This window comes from Prionailurus bengalensis, chromosome D4 (genome assembly GCF_016509475.1).
Source record: "Prionailurus bengalensis isolate Pbe53 chromosome D4, Fcat_Pben_1.1_paternal_pri, whole genome shotgun sequence".
NCBI lineage: Eukaryota > Metazoa > Chordata > Mammalia > Carnivora > Felidae > Prionailurus > Prionailurus bengalensis.
In genome coordinates, this window is record NC_057359.1 from 76,445,667 (window position 1) to 76,466,965 (window position 21,299).

Consider the following 21,299-nt stretch of genomic DNA (forward strand, 5'->3'; position numbering starts at 1 on the left):
GGGAACCTAACACTGATCAAAAGAAAATAAAGTCTATACTTCACCCCCCCTGATAGCTAACATGCTTTCTGCGGAAGAGGTCACGCGGGCGATGAGCATGCCATGGATGGTTTCTGAATACAGGGAGGGGTATCATGAAGGGAAGAGACACGTGTTAAGCACATCCTTACTCTGTCCTGGTGCTAAGGCATCTATCTGTCAGCTCTCCTATGCCTCTCAACACCTGGTGCATGCTACAGCTCTCACCGTCTGCAGTAATCCTTCTAGACGAGCAAGTGTAGGACCAGAGAAGAGAAGACAGCAGCCCAGCGTTCCCCAGATAGAACACAATCGAGCAGAGAGTCTCCAACTCCAAACCCAAGCTTTGCCCCCTGACTTCCCTTGTCCCACTCCTCATTTTCAGCTTCTGAGTCAGACCCCTCTATTCACAAGGCCACACAGTGCAGGAATACTAACCGGCAAGGACCCATTTCCTATATGAGAAATTGTGCCGCTCAATCTATGGCTCTATAAATCACAGAAATGACACCTAATTTCCCCTGTCAGGATAAACTTCGCTTTTCAAGCCATTCTCCCCTGAATGATGAGAGCCCAACAGAACAGCTTGTTAATCTGGGTGACAGGGGGAAGACATTTAAAGCCAGCCAAGCCCCCCTTCTTGCCACACTTACTTCTGCTAATGAAAAAATATTAGAGAAATAAATACACAACCCACTGGGATGCTCCAGCATGGGGCACTGTCAGCTGTCTGTTTCTCAAGATGTACAGAGACAAGATGGTAAGGTTATATGATCCTCAGGCAAGGAGCTATTTTTCTTGTCAGTGCACCCCATACTTCAGTTCCCATCCATCTCAGGTAGAGGACGGAGTGCTAGGTTTCAACGCATTAAAAATAACTGAGCGGATTTGAGCACAACTATATGCCAGACACAGTGCTCATTGTTTTCCAGGAAGAGAAGCATTTTATTTGCACAGGAATGCCATGATTTGGGTATTTCTATCACTCTCATTACACAGAGGATGAGACCAAAGCCCCAGGGACTCTGGGTTCCTTTCCTATGTTACATAGACAATGTTTGGCAGAGCAAAATTAAATCTCAAGCTCCTCCCATTCCTAAATACATCACCACTTCCAGCTAATTTAATCCTGAAATAAGCCAGTATACTGGGTTGTACTAAATCTTTGAAAAAGTTGAAACTTAAAGTTTGGCTCAGCATGAACAAACGACTTGAACTATGTCACAAATCTAGGATAATTCAGAGTTAGGGTTCAAACACCAAGCTGATTCCTGAGACTGAATACTTCTTCTCTGCTCCAGTCATTTTTCCTAAATACTGAAAACAGGTGAGGCTTGAGGGGCATGGCATATTCTCAGGGTGAGCCAGGGTGACTGGTTAACCTTGTTTTGTTCAGTCCTAAGTCCTTACTGGCAAGAACAACGCTCCAAAGTGTGTTTCCAGGAACATGAGTTCAATGGGATGCTGATTTTAGGTTAAAAAAAAAATTGAGAGTGGTTGGAGAGGTTGTCTCTGTGGTCAAGTACACTTGGAAAAGACTGGATTTAAAAAGATAAGATTGCTCTACACGGAACTTTTCAGAGCCATTTATATGCTAGTGGTCAGTGGGAAACCCTAAGAAGGTAATGCATAAAATGCAGCATTTCCCAAACATCACTGTCTACAGAACGTTTCCCCCCCCCCCCCCACATGGCATCTTGGTATCTGGTACTTGCCAGAGTCTTCTCCATATTGTGCTAACCTCGATTCTAGGCTGGATACAAAGCTCTCTGCCAAGAGCTTCTCAGGAAAGAGAGCTCATCCCAGCTCTGTCAGCAACTGTGCAACTTTGGCCAAGTCAGTCTCCCTCTCTGGGACTCAGTTGTCTCGTCTATAAAATAAGGGTGTTGAATATTCTTATTTCAGAGGCCCTAACCTGGCAACACCATGAGCACTAGAAGGACCTGTAACTCACACTGATACTGCTTAAACTCCTGTCGAATCTTCCCCAGGCATCCAATTCAGATGCTTGCAGACTAAGCCGTAGGCCACTCTGATGACCTGAGCCCTCCATGATTGGCCTCCCTGGCCACAGAGCCTGCCACATTCCACTAGGTGGCTTGGAGTCATCTGGATGCCTCTGTGCTGATGTCGGGCCCTCCGAATCTCTGCTCCTTCCAGCATCACCTCTTGCCACCACTCTTTTCAGACTCTATTCTCCAGCCATGCTTTCTCACCTCTAGCCATTCACATGCTATTTCCTCTCTAGGAACTCTTCCCCCATCCCATAATTTCCCCCACCGAGTGATCTATCAATTCTGTTTGGGAATAAGCTCTTCCAGGGAACATTCTCCAACCTCCTAAAGCTGGAATAGACCTCTTCCTTTGTAATACATCTTCTCCCACCTTCCCCTGTCATAAAACTTATTCTACGGTGTTATATTTTCTTGTCTGTTTCATTGCTCATCTGTCTCTCCTAGTAGACTGTGTACAAACTGAGGTCGGAATTCTCCTGTCTGCTTTATTATTTAATCCCTAGCACCTGACATAGAGTAGAGGGGCTCAGTAGTTGATTAATCAATTGGTTTATCATAAATGAGCTAATGCTAAGAGCCCTAATCTTGTATCTCTTATCCCTTCACCCCCGGTTGGCCTTAGCTTAGAAGATTTCTCTTCTGCCTAGGGCCTTAGGATAATTCTCTGTTTCTTAACCTTTTCCATGCTCCTACCACATGCTAACTTTTTTTCTAAGACCAGCACAGGAGATCTAAGAGCCAAAGCTCTCGATTTTTAAAAACTTTCCATATCCTCCAGTAAAATATGGAAGGGTTTTTTGTTGTGGTGGTGGTTTGTTTGTTTATTTGTTTGTTTGTTGTTTGTTTTATCTTTTCACACAAAGAATCCCAAATATCAGAAAGGACCAGGACAAAATTACTTTGAAGTCTCTTTCCTAAATATTTATGCAAATTGCAAATTCTACTCTACAATAGACTTGAGTTGGTTTTCATATTAAAACAATGACATTTTTTTCCTCTCAAAATGTTTCTCATAGGGTGATATTTGGGCCTCTTCCCTCATTAATGACTGGAAGCACTTATTAGAACTTCAGATTCCCAGGTCAAACTCAGCAGCACTGAACCAGAATCCCGAGCGAGGTGCTGCAGAATCTGATTTAATATACTCGCAGGTGATTCTTGTATACTATTTGTTCAAGAATCTCGTCTCTCTTTATCCTGTGGCTTTGGAGATATCTTTGCATATCATAGTATATCCCTCCTGGATTAAGGTACTCTGGTTTGAGAATAAAAACCTACCTACAGGATTTTATTTTAATAGTTACCTTACAGGTATCAGATACAAAGAACAGTTTGGCAGTCATGTTTGAACTAAATAACCTTGTTGCTTTAGCCAAGGGTGGTGGGAGCAAAATTCATTATTTGGCCTAAATTGGACTGATTAGATATTTTTGCTATGAATTTAGATTCAAAGGGTCATTGGTCTGTGAGTGCTTGAACTGGCATGAGATACAAAGCTAGACTTGGCTCTGGGGTCTTGGCATGCTGAGCTACTTTCACAGAGACCAGAAAATATAAGAAAGGGAGTTAGAGAGAGAGAGAGAGACAGACAGAGAGAGAAGCAGAGACGGAAGGCTTTGGAGTTACTTCTGAGAGTGGTTTCCTAGATGCTGGGGCTCTGCTGTGTTCTCTGTCCATGAGAAGTCACTATATCATTATAATAATTTCTCCAATTTTTTTCCCTCAGATGTTTTAGTGGGTTTCTACTTCTTACCAACAGAAGGGCAAGTATAAATATTCTGTTCTTGGCCTGGCACACAAGGCCCTTCCTACAGAGATGGCAATCTTTCTAGCCTCATGCCCCACCACCGAGTGTACCCCAGTCCTACATACCAGTGACACTAAACCACCTGTCACAAACCAGACAAGCAACAAACTCTTCTCAGCTTAGAATGCTTTTCTTCCACTCTACCTTTGGTCACATCACCCTCATTCTCTAAGACTTATCAACAACTGCAATCTTCTCCAGAAACCCCTTTCTGGTTTCCCAGCTTCCACTGCACCTTGGACAACGTATCTGCTAGTGAGCTACAATATTTTACTGAATTATTCATCGGTATGCCTGTCTTCTCCACTGAAATCTTCCTTGGCTTATTTTACCCGAAGCTTCTTGTACAAGGCCTGGCCCACAGCAGGTACTCCATACATGTTTGTCACATGAATAAGTGACACATGAATGAGTGGCAAACTCTGAGGAACAGAAGACTAGAAGCTCTTTGGATATCTAACCTATGTGATCTTAGTAGACCTTCTCCAACACCAGGGCGATAGATTGTGCTTACATTGTTCCAAACTATCTCCAGACCATTTGTCCTGCCTGTCACCGAGCTGATAGCAGTTGTGAAAGTGATGAATAGCAGACCAATTATGAGCACCAGGAAACATCAGTTATAACTCCAGGGAGAAGATGCAGCCATATCAGTAGCCTCATCCATCTAATCATGAGTCATCTTCCCAAGGCATCTTGCCCTGTGACCTTGAACTGCCAAGGGCTTCTTAGTCTCGCACAAATCCAAGTTCTTCAGAGAACAGATCCTCCTTTCAGCCTGTCTCCTACAAGGCGTTGCTCCTGGCCCGCTCAGTCCTAGAAGGGAAAACCTGGATGGAACTCATACTTTTCCTAAGGGAAGCTTTTAGCCAAGGCTCCCAGCCCCACCCAATAGACAAGACCTGTCTTCTAAGGCCTGCTGTCCTTTGACAGATAGTAACTCCTCTCCCCTGTGGTGAGAACATCTGGAGATGAGAGGCGGATGGGAAGGTTTCAAGTGGAAGATTTGTCCAAGATTGTGGAGTTTATGTCGCTAAATGCTAGCTTAAGTTAATGGTGAGTTTCTGAGTAAAGGACCACAGAATTTCCTTTCTGTGGCCACTGGTGACCTCATTTTTCCAGTACGCCCATTTTCCCTTAGGAGGCATCTGAGGGAGGCAGTCTCTCCAGCTGATGAGGCTTCCATGGTTGGGCCTGTGGGTGGGGGCAGGGAAAGAAAGGTCAGAGGACAGGAGGGGACAGTCTAGTCTAGACTCAAACTAAGCTTATCTTTGCCTTTGAAAGGGAGGCTTAGAAATTTAGCTGGAGAGGTTATGAAAACGGAAATTTCTACCACATGCATTATAGTCACATTTCCATCAAGGCACGTTGGGACTCTGAAGTCTAGATCCCTTAAACCAACAAAGTTTATTATACATGCTGGAGGGAAAGCAAGACATGGAAGTCAAGAGTATGGTCTTTGGAACCAAACCCCTGGGTTCAAAGTTTAGTGTTCTCACTAAGCAAATTGACAGAAGTGACTTCAACTCTCTATGTTTCATTTCCACATGTGTGAAATGGGGATACGTTAATGCCTACAACAGTAAGGAATGTTTAAGGATCATATGTAAAGTATCTAGCATAATGTCAGACCCATGCATGTGTCTATGCATATATATACATTTAACAACTACGTGAATATTGACAAAGCCCTGGACTTGGATGTTCTCCACATGGAAGAAACATAATTATTATGAATTATTATTTTTATGAATTATTATTATTTATTATGAACATAGTAAAATTGTTTACAATTATTTACAGACAAAAATTATTCTAGGCACATCTATGCTCAGAGTAATTTTTATTCTTTTTAATATTTTTTCAGTGGGGAAAAGTAAATCACTAGAACGAGCTTCCAAAAAGATAATAAGATTACCTTTGCCTTTGGGGAGGTATGACTTTCCTGGTTTCTGTGAACTGACCACCCTTCGGGTTTTTTAATCAATGGATGCCTGAGGCTAAGACAATTACGATTTAGTGTGCACCTACTCTATGCTGAATGTTTAATCAGCAGCAAGAACAGAAGCAGAAGAGACAAGGAAGAAAAAAAAAAGAGAGTGAAGTTGAAGATGAAGAGGAAAGAAGCTGCAACTAACACTGATCAAATTTTTAATCATACTAAGAATTTCTAAGGGCTTTATATAAATAATCCTACCTAAGCCAACAATAATTCAATGAGCTACATCATCCCCATGTTATCTTCATAGAGATTCTCAGTAATAGAAGTTGTATCTCCATCGTATGTGGCAAAATAAGAATTTAAGCCTAGGTCTATCTGATACTTGAACCTTCTTTTCTTTACATCTATTATCATATATAATATCCAGAACAATCCTAGAAAGCAAGTCTTAAGATAAGACAATGGAGCTCACGTAGCATAAGTTATCTGTACAATGCTATCCAACAGGTAAGCATAAACTCTGAAATTCAAATCTAGATCTGGGTGACTACAAAATTCAGACCTTCTCAATGACATTTCACTAAAATGCCTAACACCTCAAAATCTCATTGATAAGTCTGTTTACTTTGAATATAAGAAACACCCTCCTTGATATAAAATATGCATAAATATTTAAGTATATATATGCACACACACACACATATATCTACCAATAGGTATATATCTATATTTATACTTTCTCCAGGTTCCTTCAAAATAAATATCTGAAAATTTGACAAACAAATAGGAAAGAAGCAATATGAGGGATGGAAGAGCCTCACTAATGTGTACTTCTCAATCCCAAAGCAGCCACTTACACTACCATTTGCTGGTATTCCCTCTATTTTTTAAGAGAAAGTAATAACTTCTGGTAAAGATTCAGTTTGGGCAAGCCAAAGTTGAAGGAGTCAAGCCCAAACACTTTTAAGAGTGGATCCATGCTTCTAAAAAGGATTGAGAACAGGGCTTTGGATTGAGTTAACAAAAGGTATTTGTTGAATCACTTCATACCTATTAGAATGGCTATTATCAAAAAGATAAGATATTTTGATATAAGATGTGAAAAAGATAAGGTAACACCAACAAGTGTTGGTGAGGATGTGGACAAAAGGGAACCCATGTGCATTGTTAGTGGGAATGTAAATTGGTGAAGTGACTATGGAAAACAGTATAGCAGTTCCTCAAAAAACTAAAAAAAAAAAAAAAGAATTACCACATGACCTGGCAATCCCTCTGGGCATTTACCCAAAGAAAATGAAAACACTAACTCAAAAAGATACATGCACCCCAATGTTCATTGCAACATTATTCATAATAGCAAGATATGGAAACAACCTAAGTGTCCACTGATGGATGAATGGATAAAGAAAATGTAGTGTGTGTGTGTGTGTGTGTGTGTGTGTACACACGCAAATATTATTTAGCCATAAAAAATAAAATCTTGCCAGATGAACATGGATGGACCTTGAACACATTATGCTAAGTGAAATAAGTCAAACAGAGAAAGACAAATACCGTATGATCTCACTTACATGTGGAATCTAAAAAAAAAAATTCATAGATAAAGAGAATAGATTAGTGGTTGCTCAGAGGTGGGGCATAGAGGTGGGGAAAATGGGTTAGAGAGGTTAAAAAGTTTATAATTTACAAACTTGCAAATTAAAAAATAAATAGGTTATGGGGATGTCATGTACAGGTTTGTGACTATAGTTGATAATACTGAATTGTATATCTGAAAGATGCTAAGAGAATAGATCTTAAACATTCCCATCACATGAAAAAACTTGTAACTATGTGATGATGGATGCTAACTATTAACTAAACTCATGCGGTGATCATTTTGCAATGTGCAAAAATACTGTGCACCTGAAACAATATAATATTATACATCAATTACACCTCAATAGAGGGAAATGAGGAGGAGGAGGAGGAGGAGGAGGAGGAGGAGGAGGAGGAGGAGGCCTTTGTTGAGTTTTGAGACAAGAACTTCAATTAGGTGGTGGAATCGCTTCCAAGAAGCTGAGAAGTGACAGAGTTGAGAAATGAAGCAGAAGTTTCACCATCAAGGAAAAGTGAAGTAAAAGATAGTGACAGGAGAGACTGTAGAATCCAAGAACAGCTATTTGATGATACAATAGGTTTGCTTGTGTCAAAGTGTAGAGGAAGGAGCCAATGATGAGGCAGTTTCTGTAGCTTACATATTTGAGACTACAGGCAATAGAACCAGATAAATGTGTTTAAATCCTGGTTCTATAACTCCTGGCTGATTTCTCCTTCTGAGCTTTGGTTGACTTTAGCCACTCAAAAGTTATGCTTTGAATGCTTAGTATATACATGACACTAAAGATAAAAGCTATTGTGACCCAGGACAAATCCAAAAGTCTGGAAGCAAGAGACTTGAATTCTACCTTTAATTCTGTAGGCAAGTGAAGCAGTCTCTGTGTGTTCTCACTTCTACATAAACCATACATCATTAAGAAAGATATACACATGCTGAAGTTCTTACAGAGGCTAATAATTAAGATGGCTGGGATAAAACTGGGTCGGAGTGAAGCACAGACCCATTTGATGAAAAGTTATAAAAGGAACTGGGATGTTTATAAGAATTAAGTCTTAAAATATCTTCAAATTCCTGAACGACTGTCACTTAGAACCAGGAGAGGACATATTTTTATTGAGCTACTTCTATGTGCCAAACGTTGCTCCTAAGCACCCTACCTGGATTATTTTCAATTAATAATCTATTATTTTAGCTACTATAGTTAGAAACAATTCTATAAAGTAGACATATGAGAGAATAGAATCTTAAAACCTTCAGTAATGTGCCCAAATACACAAAGTAATCTTGTAGCGAAGCTGATATTTGAACCTTTATCTCTCTGATTCCAAAGTATATGTTCTGTCTAATAAGTCAGTAGGTAGGTCTATTTCAGTATAGTGTTGATGAATGGAACTAGAGACCAGGATAGGAAAATATTTTGACTCAATAAAAGGGACATTCTAGTAGTGAGAGAACAAGCTGTTTAGGGGTCACTGGGCAAGCTTCACTTGGAATATTCAAATACAGACTCTTGCAGGGTATAGTAGAAAAGATTCAAGCAATAGACTAGGATACATCCACATGCCTGGACCCCTTCCAGTTCTGAGTCTGTCTGCTCTTTATTTCTCATAGGCATTGTTTTGATCATAAAATAAAAGAATGAAATGTGGAAAAGGAGAAGGAAAAGCAAGAGGAAGAACAGAAAGGGAGGAAACATAAGTAAGAGCTTATCTTTACTCAGCACAAGACTAAGCTTACTACATACCAGACACAAGACTAAGCGTGTTAAATGCCCATCTCATTTAACAGAATAACCTCAGAAATTAGGTATTATTATTATTAAACCCACATCACATCTGAGGGAACTAAGGCTCAGAATTCCTTGCCAAAAGTCACACAGAGAAAAGGAACAGCTAGGACTTGATGACAGATTTGATGTATATCAAAAACAAACTCGTAAATCCTAGATTAGAAAGCTCAGGTTATTCTATTAGATCCTTGGGGTACAGGTGTATCAATACTGGTTGTGGTAGAATGCCAAAAAAGTCAAACCTGGTCAACCTTCTAGACCTAACTACCAAGATACAGGAAATGCAGCGGCAGAGGAACATGTTAAATGATACCATGAGGATGCAACGAGCAAAATCCAGGCTGTGGAGAGCTCTACTGGACAAATGATGCAGTTCTTGAAAAATATCACAAGGAATAAAAAGAGAGAGAGTTAGATAAAGGAAGAAACCTACAGATTAAAAGAGACTTACTTATCAGCCCATCACAATGTTTAGATCTTATTTAGATCCTGCTTCGATCAAACAAACTTGTACCAAAAACATAAGACAATCCAGTAAACATGAACAATGACTAGATATTTGATGATATTGAGAAACTGTTAAATTGGAGAGCATGGTAATGGTATTGAAGGTATTTTTTTAGTCTTTATCTTTTAGAAATATGGGCTTTAACATTTGTACATAAAAGGCCATAATGTTTGAGGTGAGAGAGCAGGTAAGGTAGGCTTAGTGTGAATTGATCACTGTTTCAACTGAAGGTGAGAGGTCCATGGAGGTTCATTACACTAATTTCTCTGCTCTGATGGAAGTTACAGTTCTCTAAACTAAATCGTTTTGGGTTGGGTAGCAGAACTGGGATTTAACAGCGTCCCCTCAAATGGGAAAGTGTGGAAATGAAGTTGAAAAAGAAAAGAAACATGTGGTCCCAGGAGAAGTCCCATTCCTCAAGGTATTCTCCTCCTCCCAGGACTTGAGTTTACAACCTGGAACCCTTCCATTCAGAAATATTAGGAATGACACGACTCTATTGACCAAGGAAGGCACTGCACAGACTGACTGTATAATGGTACAAACTCATGCTGCTTTCAGCTACATCTGCCTGGTGAATTGTGAGACACATCTGGAACGACTTTTTGGTTCTTAGAAATAGCAAGAGAGTTGAACTGTTTGTGAATTCTTTCTGGGCCCTTTGCATCACTGCTGACTGAAGTTGTCTAATGACCCAAGAAGAGCCCCTGTGAACAGGGATAAGCTCCAGAAGGGATGGGGCCTACAGCTTGCTCCATTCCTGGAAGCCAGGCACTGCCCTGGCTGGGGTAGTCTTTGCATGGTTGTGTGATGGATGAGTTGTTATAGGTCAGCTCGAAAAGAGATCCCAGCCCTAGTTCTGATATGTTTTAGCCCTTTGGGACTTTGGGGGGTGGCACCTACCCTTTCTAAGCCTCAGTTTCCTTTTCTGTAAAATGAAGATAAATATCACTACCTTCCTTGGTCTGTTGAGAGGATCAAGGGGGCCAGTGTATGTGAAAGCACCTTGGAGGCATACCAATGTAAGTTGGTAATTCATTTGCTTTTCACTCATTCAATTCACCTATTCACATTGAGAATTTACTGAATTTCTACTATGAGTCAGGCACTATACCGGAATGCTGGTGCAATGCTGAGCACAAGTTTGCCCAGACCTTTGTCTCATGGAATTTACCCCCTAATGTATAAGACAATCATTTGAGCCGATTAGGAAAGATATTCTAGAAGTAAGAGAAACAGGATGCTTGGGGTCACTGAGCAAGCTGTTACTGGGAATGTTCAAACACAGACTCCACTCCAGTTTGTAAGGCGCGGCAGAAAGGAACCAAGAAGTAGACTAGGGTTGGACTAGATGCCTTCATTCCCGAGTTTACCTGTTCTTCCTTCCTCACAGGCACTGCTGTCATCATAAAACAAAATAATAAAATGTGGAGGAGGAGGAGACATAGACATTAATCAATTTCATAAACATAAAAAGTATAATTAGAAGCTTTGATAACGGCTACGGAAGAAAGATAAAAAGACTCAAGAAAGTACATAAACAAATAAATGGGGAGCTTATCAAATCCAGAAGCTTCCACAGCAATCTGGCGGGGGGAGTAACAGTTAACTCAGAAAAGAAGGAGGAAGAGGGATGAAATCCATGCTAGTTAGAGGGAGAAGCATGAGCAAAGGCTCTTCAGCACAACAAGGTATATAGCCTTTCCAGAAATTGGATGATCACCAGTGACTGAAAACCAGAAAGCAAGGACGGTAGGGGTACCAATGAGTTTTAAGAAGTTAGAAGGGCCAGCCAGTCCAAGCAGCCCCATGTAGGCCATGTTAGTAAGTACCATGGTCTTGATCCTAGGCAATTGGAAGGCAGTTAAGGGTTTGAATTAGGAAAGTGATGAGCGTAAGTTTTATTTTTGAAAACGTCACTAGCTGCAAGGAAGAAAATTAACTAGAGGGGGCAAGGACTGTTGTTAGCCAGTGAGGAGACAATTGCAATAGTCCAGGTAAAACTTGAACAAGACTGGGTAAGAGTGAATTCTTCTGAGAAATTCTTAAGAAGAATCTGCAGGATTTGATAATGGGTTATAGTTTCAGGGGGACGAGTGCAAGAAGGAAGAAAAGCATCAAGAACCTATTGGTTTCAGAATCTGTAAAAAGTGAGATAGAAAACACTATCTTAAAAAAGGCAGTCTTTTATGGCAAATGTAGTGTCCACAAGACTGAAGCCACTCTGTTTCCATTGGATGAAGGGAGTCAGCTCTGGAATGAGTTGCAAAGTGAATCAGCATAGACAGTAGAAGCAGTCAATTTTTTAAAAAAAAATTTGGCCGTGAAGTAAAGAAATGAAGACACAGTAGCTGGAGAAGGTAATATAATGCAGTGATAGTGTCTGTAGTGCACATTAGACTTCCATTTATGATAATTTAAAAAGTTGAAAGGAAGTAGCTAATAGAGAGTACAGCAAAGTGAGAAAAAGCCCAGGGGCTCAGGTTAAACCCTGGTTCCTCCACCTGGTCCTATTTCTAGGGACTGGGGACAAATGGTGTAACATCTCCATGCCTCAGTTTTCACAATGGAGAAAAAAAAAAAAGATAATAATAATACCCACCATGTGAGGTTGATGAAAAGGGTTCAGTGAGCTAAGTACATAAAGAGCTAAAGCTGAGCTCCTGGCACAATTGAAGTGCTCAGGAAATGGTTGTCATTAAAAGTACAAGGGAAAGACATTATGCTATTCTCTTTTTTATCACATTTGCTAACTGAATTCAATGCCCCATGGGGCAAGGGTAGGGGGAGGACGCCCTTTGCTGTGACATGCAACAGTGTTTGCATTTGCTAAGTCTGTATGTCTTGTAGATCTTATTGAAGCTGGTCGTCTTCTGGTCCCATGAAATAGCTACGTTTTCCAGTTTTGCAAGTAGGCAAGCCAAGCATTAAGTTCCTTTTTTGTAATTGACCATGAGCGTGTTGAGTAATGTGTGGATTATTTCTCCCTCTTTTCTTTGATCTTCTCTCTTGCCAAGGATTGCCTGACAGTCTGGTTCCTGGCCAGTGCACCTCCTCAGAATGCACGGAGAAGGAGAGGAAGTGGCCCACAATAGCAGAGATTTACGCCAGATTATAAGTACTTGACTTTCTTAATCCCTAAACAAGGAATTCCCTGAAGGAACTTCAGAATGAAAGAGACCTATGATAGTGGTTCTCAAGTTCAGTGTGCATCAGAATTACTCTGGAAGCTTGTGAAAATGAAGATTCCCAGCCTCACCCCACCTGAGAAAAAATAATCAGTAGGAGGAAGCCAGGAACCTGCATTTTTAACAAATGCTTCCTCCATGCCCATCCCAACAGATTCCGAGTGAGACCCCCTGAAATCCAGTCTCCATATTCCACTAGCTACTCCTCATGTCGCTTTACTGCTTTATTGTTTTTTCTCTTCACTTTTTAATATACAGTTATCATTTACTATTCTCATTGTTTACTTTTTGTCTCCCACACATGCTCCAATAGAAATTAAGTCTCCAGATGGTCAAAATACATGCCTGTTTTTCTCTCTAATGTATCTCAAATGCCCAGCATAGTGCCTGACCCAAGGGAGACCCTCAGTAAATGCTAAAATTATTTGAATTGAATCCCCACACTCCCAGCCACCTCATATAGGAACTTCTGCAATAGAAACCCCAACTAACTGGTCATCTTATTTAAGTCTTCTATAACGTTTGGGTCCAGAACATTTAGAAAACAGACTGATACCAAGATTTTTTTTCCAGGAAAAATAATTTGATAATGTATAATTTGGTATAAATTTTTGGAGGATGGAGATCCAAAGACGCTTTGAAATCAGAGATCTGCAGACCCCAAATTTAATAACCCTTGGTTATTACATAGCCTTGGTCCCTGAAATTCATTCTTCGGTTGTTGCTGTAGTTATTCACCGAAAAGTCACATTTATTTTCACTTTTTTTTTTTAGGAATTTAATTTTTTTAATGTTTATTTTATTTTTGAGAGAGAGAGAGAGAGAGAGAGAGAGAGAGTGAAAGCAGAGAGGGGAAGAGAGAGAGGGAAAGAGACAGACAATCCCAAGCAGGCTCCATGCTGTTAGTACAGAGCCTGACACAGGGCTTAAACCCATGAACTGCGAGATGATCTGAGCCAAACTCAAGAGTTGGATGCCTAACCGACTGAGCCACCCAGGCGCCCCTAAGATTTTATTTTTAAGTAATTTCTACACTCAACGTGGGACTTGAACCTACAACTCCCAGATCAAGAGTTGCATGCTCCACCAACTGAGTCAGCAGGTGCCCCTAAAAAGTCACATTTAATCATGTCTTTTTCCCTTGACCCAAACCTTGAAGGAGGACTCCCTATAGTTTACATAGTTCCTAACTCCCTCAATGCAGCATTCAAAGCTTCCCACAGCTCAGGCTTCTGCACATCACTTTTCCAGTTTGATCTCTCCCAAACCTCACACCTGTCACAGAGTGACTGATGAAACACACAAGCTTTAGATACAGACATCCCAGGCTCACATTCTGAGCCCACAAGTCCCTAGCTATGTGATCTTAGATGAGTTACTTACCTCTGTAAAGCCTCAGGTTTTGCTTTTTAATTTGTGAAATGGGCATAATAGTGCATACTCAAATGTGTTGGGGGGGTTGGAGTGAGAGAACATATATTAATATACATAAAACGCTTAAAAATGCCAGGCATAGATTTGGCACTCAATAACTGTTGAGTTTTATTCTCCTATTCTATATGTTTGGCTCATAGTATCTGAAATAACCTTTTTTCCCCTTCCTTTCCAATATCCCTTAGTCTAGACCAAGGTTTATCAGACTTTTTTTTTTTTGTAAAGAACTAGAAATGAATGTTTTTGGCTTTGTGTGTCATACTGTATTCTGTGGCTACTACCCAACCCTGCTGTTGCTGCAGGAAAGCAACCATAGATGATATGTAAACAAACGTGTGGCTAGGTTTCATAAATGTTATTTATAAAAACAGGTGGCGTGCTGGATTTCACCCATGGGTCACAATTTTCCAACTATGACCTGAACTAGCTTTGGAACTTTACAGAACTGGCTTCAAGCTTCTCTGAGACTCTGTGTCCTCATCTATTAAATAGGGATAATAATAGTACTTCCCTCATGAATTGTTGGATGATTAAATGAGATAAAAGCATGTAAAGCCCTCAGCACAGTTTCTGGCATATGATAGGCATCTCATCGATAGTATTATCTTCATCATCCAACAGACCTGCCTCAAGCTGTTCCATGATCTGCCCATATCCACCTTGCCTACTGCAAGAACTTTTCCAGACTCTCTCTGAGTTTCTTTCTCCCACTTTCTAACACTGTTGGAATGTCAATTGTATTATTTGAAAATAAGTCATGCATGAATGTAACATATGCAAGTAATTATAGTTACTTCTGTGACTCCGCAGCTTCATCCACTAGACTGTGAGCTCCTTGAAGGCACAATCTGCATCTGACTCCCCCCTCTGAATCTTGTTCCCTTACACAGTTATCTGTCACACACTAAGCACCCAAGGAAGGCAAGAAGATGGCAGCGATGGTGCTACAGTGATGGTGACAGCAGCTGTGATAATGGTGGTGGTGATGGTGGTAATAATGGTGTGGGGGAAGCGGGGGTGATCTTGGCTGACTTCCTTTCAAAGAGCAGTCATTTGGAATTCCCTTCTCAGTGAGAGCCAAGAAGTGTAAATAGAGCAAACAAGTCTTTCTGGCAGAGAGAGGATCTGCTAGAGGGTCAGACAACCACAACAAGACCAAAATTATACATGGCTCTTCCTAGAGCAGCAGGAAAAGAAAAAGAAAAAAGAAAAACAAAACAAAACAAAACTCACATGACCGGAAGTCAGGAGAACCAAGCACTAGGAAATAATCATCCATCTATAGAGTATTTCACAGTCTTCAAATTGTTAGCAAAGGGTGTCTTAATTTTTCTACATGAGAGCCCTCTGGTAAAAGTTACCACTATCCATTTTACAGAGGAGGAAACTGAGTCTCAGAGAGATGAAGGGCATCACTGAGGCCAGAAGCCATGCCTAACTGCTTCGAATTCAAAACTGGTTTGTGACTAGAGCAAGCCACTCCTCAAATCTAGGTCTTACTTCTGCTATTTGTGACATAAGAGACTTGATCTGTAAGATGAACAGGATGTGGTTTTAACATCGCTCTCTACTCATAAATGCTGTGTCACTGCAATAAAGTGCAAGATATGTACCTATTTCTCTTCCAAATATTAATTGAAGGAGCAAAACTGTTAATATATCTGGATGGGAAATAAACTGCAGGTCACAGGATGACTCTTCTAACCTCAAAGTATTTCCCTTATTTTCAGGGTAAAAGTCAGCTCTGACCCTACCACAGCACTGGGAGGTGGAGGATGGGGGGGAGGGTGATGAAGTTAGCTCAGAATTCTCATGGTACAGATAAAGTAACAAAGACCACAACACTAGAAGCATCCATGCCCAACGCCATATAAGAGTCAAGGGCAGAGCCTAGTTCAGATTCCAGATGTCCCAATTCTCTAGTTGTCCCAAAGAGAACTCCTAGCCCCAACATGGATAGAGATAGATACAATGCCTAATTTACAAATGAGTACAAGGAAGGTCACCCAGTAGCCAATGGGAGAGATGGGTTTCAAATCAAGCTCTGACTGGCTCTGCACCATGACTCTGTTCTGTCTCCCCCACTCGCAGCCTCTTCTTCTCCTTCACCCAAAGCTACATTAACAGCCCCACAAAGTCTTATACATTAAGCACTAGCTGTGGTTTTGGGCTGTGTAAGGTCATTTAACAGGTGGAGGGAGGAGATTTATATATAAACCAAACTGTCCATCATAAATCATTTTTTTCCTGCTTTCTTTGTTCTAAATCACAGCGTGACATGTAATGAAGGGCTCTTTTCCAACTGAGGCACAAGGAGTCATCCTATCCTATGTATTTACGGAGACGGATGCAAGGAGACCCCAACCACCAAAGGAGCTGGTGTCCAGTGGTCCCCAGGGCTATTCAGAGCACATCCTAACCTTGGTCCAGAATGAGAGGCCAGAACTGCCTTACAGACCTCAGACAAGCCACACCCCCTCACTGATACTTCCTACCATGCCATAAAATGGGACTCAGAAGTTGTCTGAACACCCCCAAATAATTCAAGGGAGTCAGGGGTTCTTACATAGAAGACTGGTTCCATTCCACATCAGGAGGTCTGTAGGAGAAGGGAATCCTCTTATTCTTTGTGGCACTCCACCTATGACTTCCCTTACCAACAGAATATGGACTCCAGCCAAGTTTATAAAGTGTGAAAATGTTCCTGTATTCCCTCCATTCATGATCTGTCCTTTTGGGTTACCCAGTGATGTCTCCCATGCAAAATACAGATCTTACTCTAGAATGTCATGTCCCTAGCACTTTGGACATCTGCAAAGTTACAGAGTACTACTTAGAAGAGGAAGTATCAAAGGAAACTTGAAAAAAGGAGGGACGAAGTTGAGATGAACATCACTTTTATCATTATCATAGAGAATGTTTGTCCATTATATGCAATGTGCCAGGCACTATACATTCGTTATCTTGTTTGATGCCCATAAAGACCACATTTTACAGATGTGGAAATTGAAATTTGGAGAAGTCATTCAGCATCACACAGTGAACAGGAGATTGGGGCAGGATTCCAATCCAGCCTGAGTAGAGCAACAGAGCCTATGCTACCTGATTCCACTCCAACAAAGTTTCTTGCAGGAAACTCAGAAAGAAACTCATTCATCCTCTCTGCCTTTTCAGGTAGGGGAAGAAACACCCAGAAAGGGAAAAAGGACTTTTCCCAGCCTTGCTGTGCCTCAGTGTCAGAGCCCAGGCCAAGGTTCTTTTGTGTGTTATGCATGTGTCCTCCACCTCCAGCTGCAGAGAAAAGCAAAGAGATGGAGAAGCCAGGGGAGAAGGATCGATGGGGTCTGGGGAGGCAGAAAAACAGATGACTGCCACAAGGGGAGTGGCTGCCTTCTCATCACACCAGCCTAATTCAATGACCATATTCCCCTCCCCCAGATCATTTCCAGACCTACAGTCGGCCTTTACCACCCACTCCTTCCTTAGCCTGGATCTCCTGGAAAAACCTAACTTACCACAGCCCCTAGACTGTTATGCAACTTTAAAAAGGCCTACCATTGGGGGTTGGGGAGAAGAAGCTTGGAGACTTGAGGAAGCCATCTCATCAACCAGCTCTGATGTTTCTGAGCAGGGATGACTAAGAGGAGGAGAGTGTGCGGCTGAGAACACATCACCCCTGCCTGTCTGCCTGCCCAAACTCTTCCCAGGCTCCCCACTGCTGGAGGCCAGACTCCTCCCCACCACAGCCTCCCCAGGCCTGCCTGGCCCAGCCCTGCCACTTTCTCCTCGGTGCTGCCCATGGAGCTGCCCCCGAGTCTCAGCCCCTGCCACACACAGGTTCTCACTCAGTTTCTCAGGCAAATGGGCCAGTTCATTCTTCAGGCCTTTGCAGGAGTTGGGTCTTCAGTGTTGCATGTGCTCAGTCTCCTTGCCTTCCCCCAAACACAGTCCTCCACATTCACCTTATGCATCCAAGCCCTCTTAAATGTCACTTCCTCAGGGAAGCGTTCCCTAACTCCACAAGACCTCCTACCACACTCTTTCAACCCACTGGCCTGGACTTCCCTTGGTACTTTGCAGTCCATCTTTACTTGTATCATTGTTTCATTAATACCCGTCTCGTCTGTGTGAGGATAAAGACCAAGTCTACGCATTACACTCTACTTCTCAGGGCATGACACAGTACTTGGCATATAGTAAGTCCTCAAAAATGGTGAATGAATGAATGAATGAATGACTAGTGCTTCAAGGGTCCCAGATCTCCTATAAGGAGAACAGTGACATCTAGTGACTGCTTTCACACTCTTGGGCTTCTCTGATAACATCCCACCAGTTGGCCTCGAAAACATCTCGCTGGATTTCCGAAGAACTGCATATTTCGCTGATGCCAAGGGAAGCTGGCATAGAATCCAGACATGGGGGAATCTGATTCCTAAGCAAGGAGGAAAGGAACCACCAAGTCTCTGGCTATTGCATGTGCCAAGAACACATCACAAAAGTCCTGGGACTTCACTAAGATGGTGCCACATCACAGATGAGAAGAGTCTGGCCCAGAAAGGCAGTCACTGGGCCAAGTTTACAGAGCAGTAAATGGGGATTCTCACAGCCTCACCCACCAAGTCCTGGAGAGCAGCTAACCATGATGCTTCACTCATCCACACTGACATAACACTGGTTGGACCATATTTGGTATTCGGCGGAAGCTACCACCCTCCTGAGAGGTCTCCCCCTTTGCACCCTTGCATTTTCACACTCATCTCTCACCCTGAAGCTGGAGGGGTGGAGATATATACATATTTGGCTTTTTTGTTATAGTTATTGTGGAGACCTTTCATGCACAGAATTAGATTATCCACAATGCTTACTTCATGATTCAAGCTCATTATTGCACCATGCATGGTTAGGCTTTATGTATTCATCCAGTTAGTGTTCGTTAATTAGCTAGTTTTAATGCTTTAATAAACTCCCACAAATCCACCACCCAAAATGCCAGCTAGGAACTTGATTCCTCCATGTAATGAGGGCTCCCTCAAGCCATTGCCCCGCCTCCCTGACTCAAGACTACCATCATCCTGAGTCCTACGTTCACCATTTCCTTGGTTCCCTTTTAAAATAGTTTATAACACCTGTATTCATTCCAAAAATGTAGTGTATTTGGCGTGTGTGTATCTGTTTTAACTTAAAACAGGGGAGGGGTGCCTGGGTGGCTCAGTCGGTTGAGCATCCAACTTTGGCTCAGGTCATGATCTCACAGTTCATGGGTTTGAGGCCTGCATCGGGCTCTGTGCTGACAGCTCAGAGCCTGGAGCCTGCTTAGGATTCTGTGTCGTTCTCTTTCTCTGCTCCCCCACCCCACCCTCAAAAATAAATAAACATTAAAACATTTTTTTAAAAACAGGGGAAAGGGTATCATGCTATATAAAATATACTTTTGGGGGGGTGCCTGGGTGGCTCAGTCGGTTAAGCGTCCATCTTCGGCTCAGGTCATGATCTCACAGTTTGTGAGTTTGAGCCCCGCATCAGGCTCTGTGCTGACAGCTCAGATACTGTGTCTCCCTGCTTCAGATTCTGTGTCTCCCTCTCTCTCTGCCCCTCCCCGCTCATGCTCTCTCTCACTCTCAAAAATGAATAAATGTTAAAAAAAATTAATTATACCTTTGGGACTTCTATTCTTCATTTAATATTATGTTTGTTCATCTCATATCAAGTGTCAGTATAATCCATTTGTTTTGTCTGCTGTAGAGCATTCCACTGTATGCATATTCCATTATACACTTATTTAACTGCTCTCCCACTGAGGGGTCTTCTGCGTCATTTCCAGAGGGCTCCTTCTGCTGCACAAATCTAACCTATCTAATCCTTCCTGCATATCCTAAGCATCTCACTGCCCTCCAGACAGATCCAAATTCTATGAGCTAGTTTTCTATAACCTGTATGATCAGGCTCCTTCTGACCTCTCTAGCCTCATTGTGCTTTCCTTTTATCTCTTGATCTTAGTCACGGGGGATGTCTTCCAGTCTTCATATGGATCATGTTCTTTTCTGCATCTGGTCATCTACCTAATGCTTTCCCCACGTCCTTACTCTGATCCCCTCTCTGTCCTCTATGAAACCCTACCTGACCACGTACCACCCTCTAGCACTCTGTCCAATAGAATGCTATGGTGGGAACGCACAATCCATAGCATCCTATTGGTGCTGGTCAGGGATCTACCAGAGTATCTTCTTTGGAGGTGCAGGGCCAGCTATCTGGGAGTTGCTGCAGAGGGAAGCATGGGGACCAAGTAGGGATGCTTTAACCACTTTCCTCTTCCTAAGTGAAGGCGTGGCATCACTATTCCTGGTTTTTAGGAATTGGGGTTCCTGAAAGATTGCATTTAGAGAAACTGTTCATTAATACACTTTTGCAAACCAGTGAACCATTTATATGGTCTCTTCAAGCCCAGGCATACTGTAATGGAAAATGAGAGATGCAGAAAGAGGAAAAAGAGGAGATAGAACTTCGCGACTAAGTACATAGGCTCTGAAACAGACTAACTTTGAGCAAATCACTAAACATCTTCGAGGTTTCCTTACTTGTAAAGTGGGCATGACATTAGGATGAACCACATGGAATTACCATTTTTATAAATTAAAAAATGATCCACAGTTGGTAATTTCATATGAATCACACCAATATTTATATGTATTTCATAGATCTGGAGGGAAGATTAAATGAGATAATCCAAGTATAGCACTGAGGCAGAGACTGTCAGGTTTTCAACAAACCCATATATCTTCTTCTCCTCGGCAAACAGATAGAATAGATTTCCCTGTTTTTGTTTGCAGACAGGTGTGTCCAATGGCTGAGTTCTAGCCAAGGGAGTGGAACTGAAATGATATTTGTTACTTTCAGGCTTGGCCCATTTCAACTTCTCACGTATGATCCTCCATGTTCTTTCTTCTTCCACAGCAACTGTGGAAGCATCAGGTTGATGGAGCACAAGACAGAACAAGGTG

General features: G+C 41.8%; 1 protein-coding gene across 3 annotated transcripts in view; it reads right to left on the reverse strand.

The window, feature by feature from the left end:
- The window catches only part of ASTN2 (astrotactin 2), an 882,294-nt gene that overhangs the window by 163,728 nt on the left and 697,267 nt on the right, over positions 1–21,299 (reverse strand). The window lies entirely within an intron of this gene.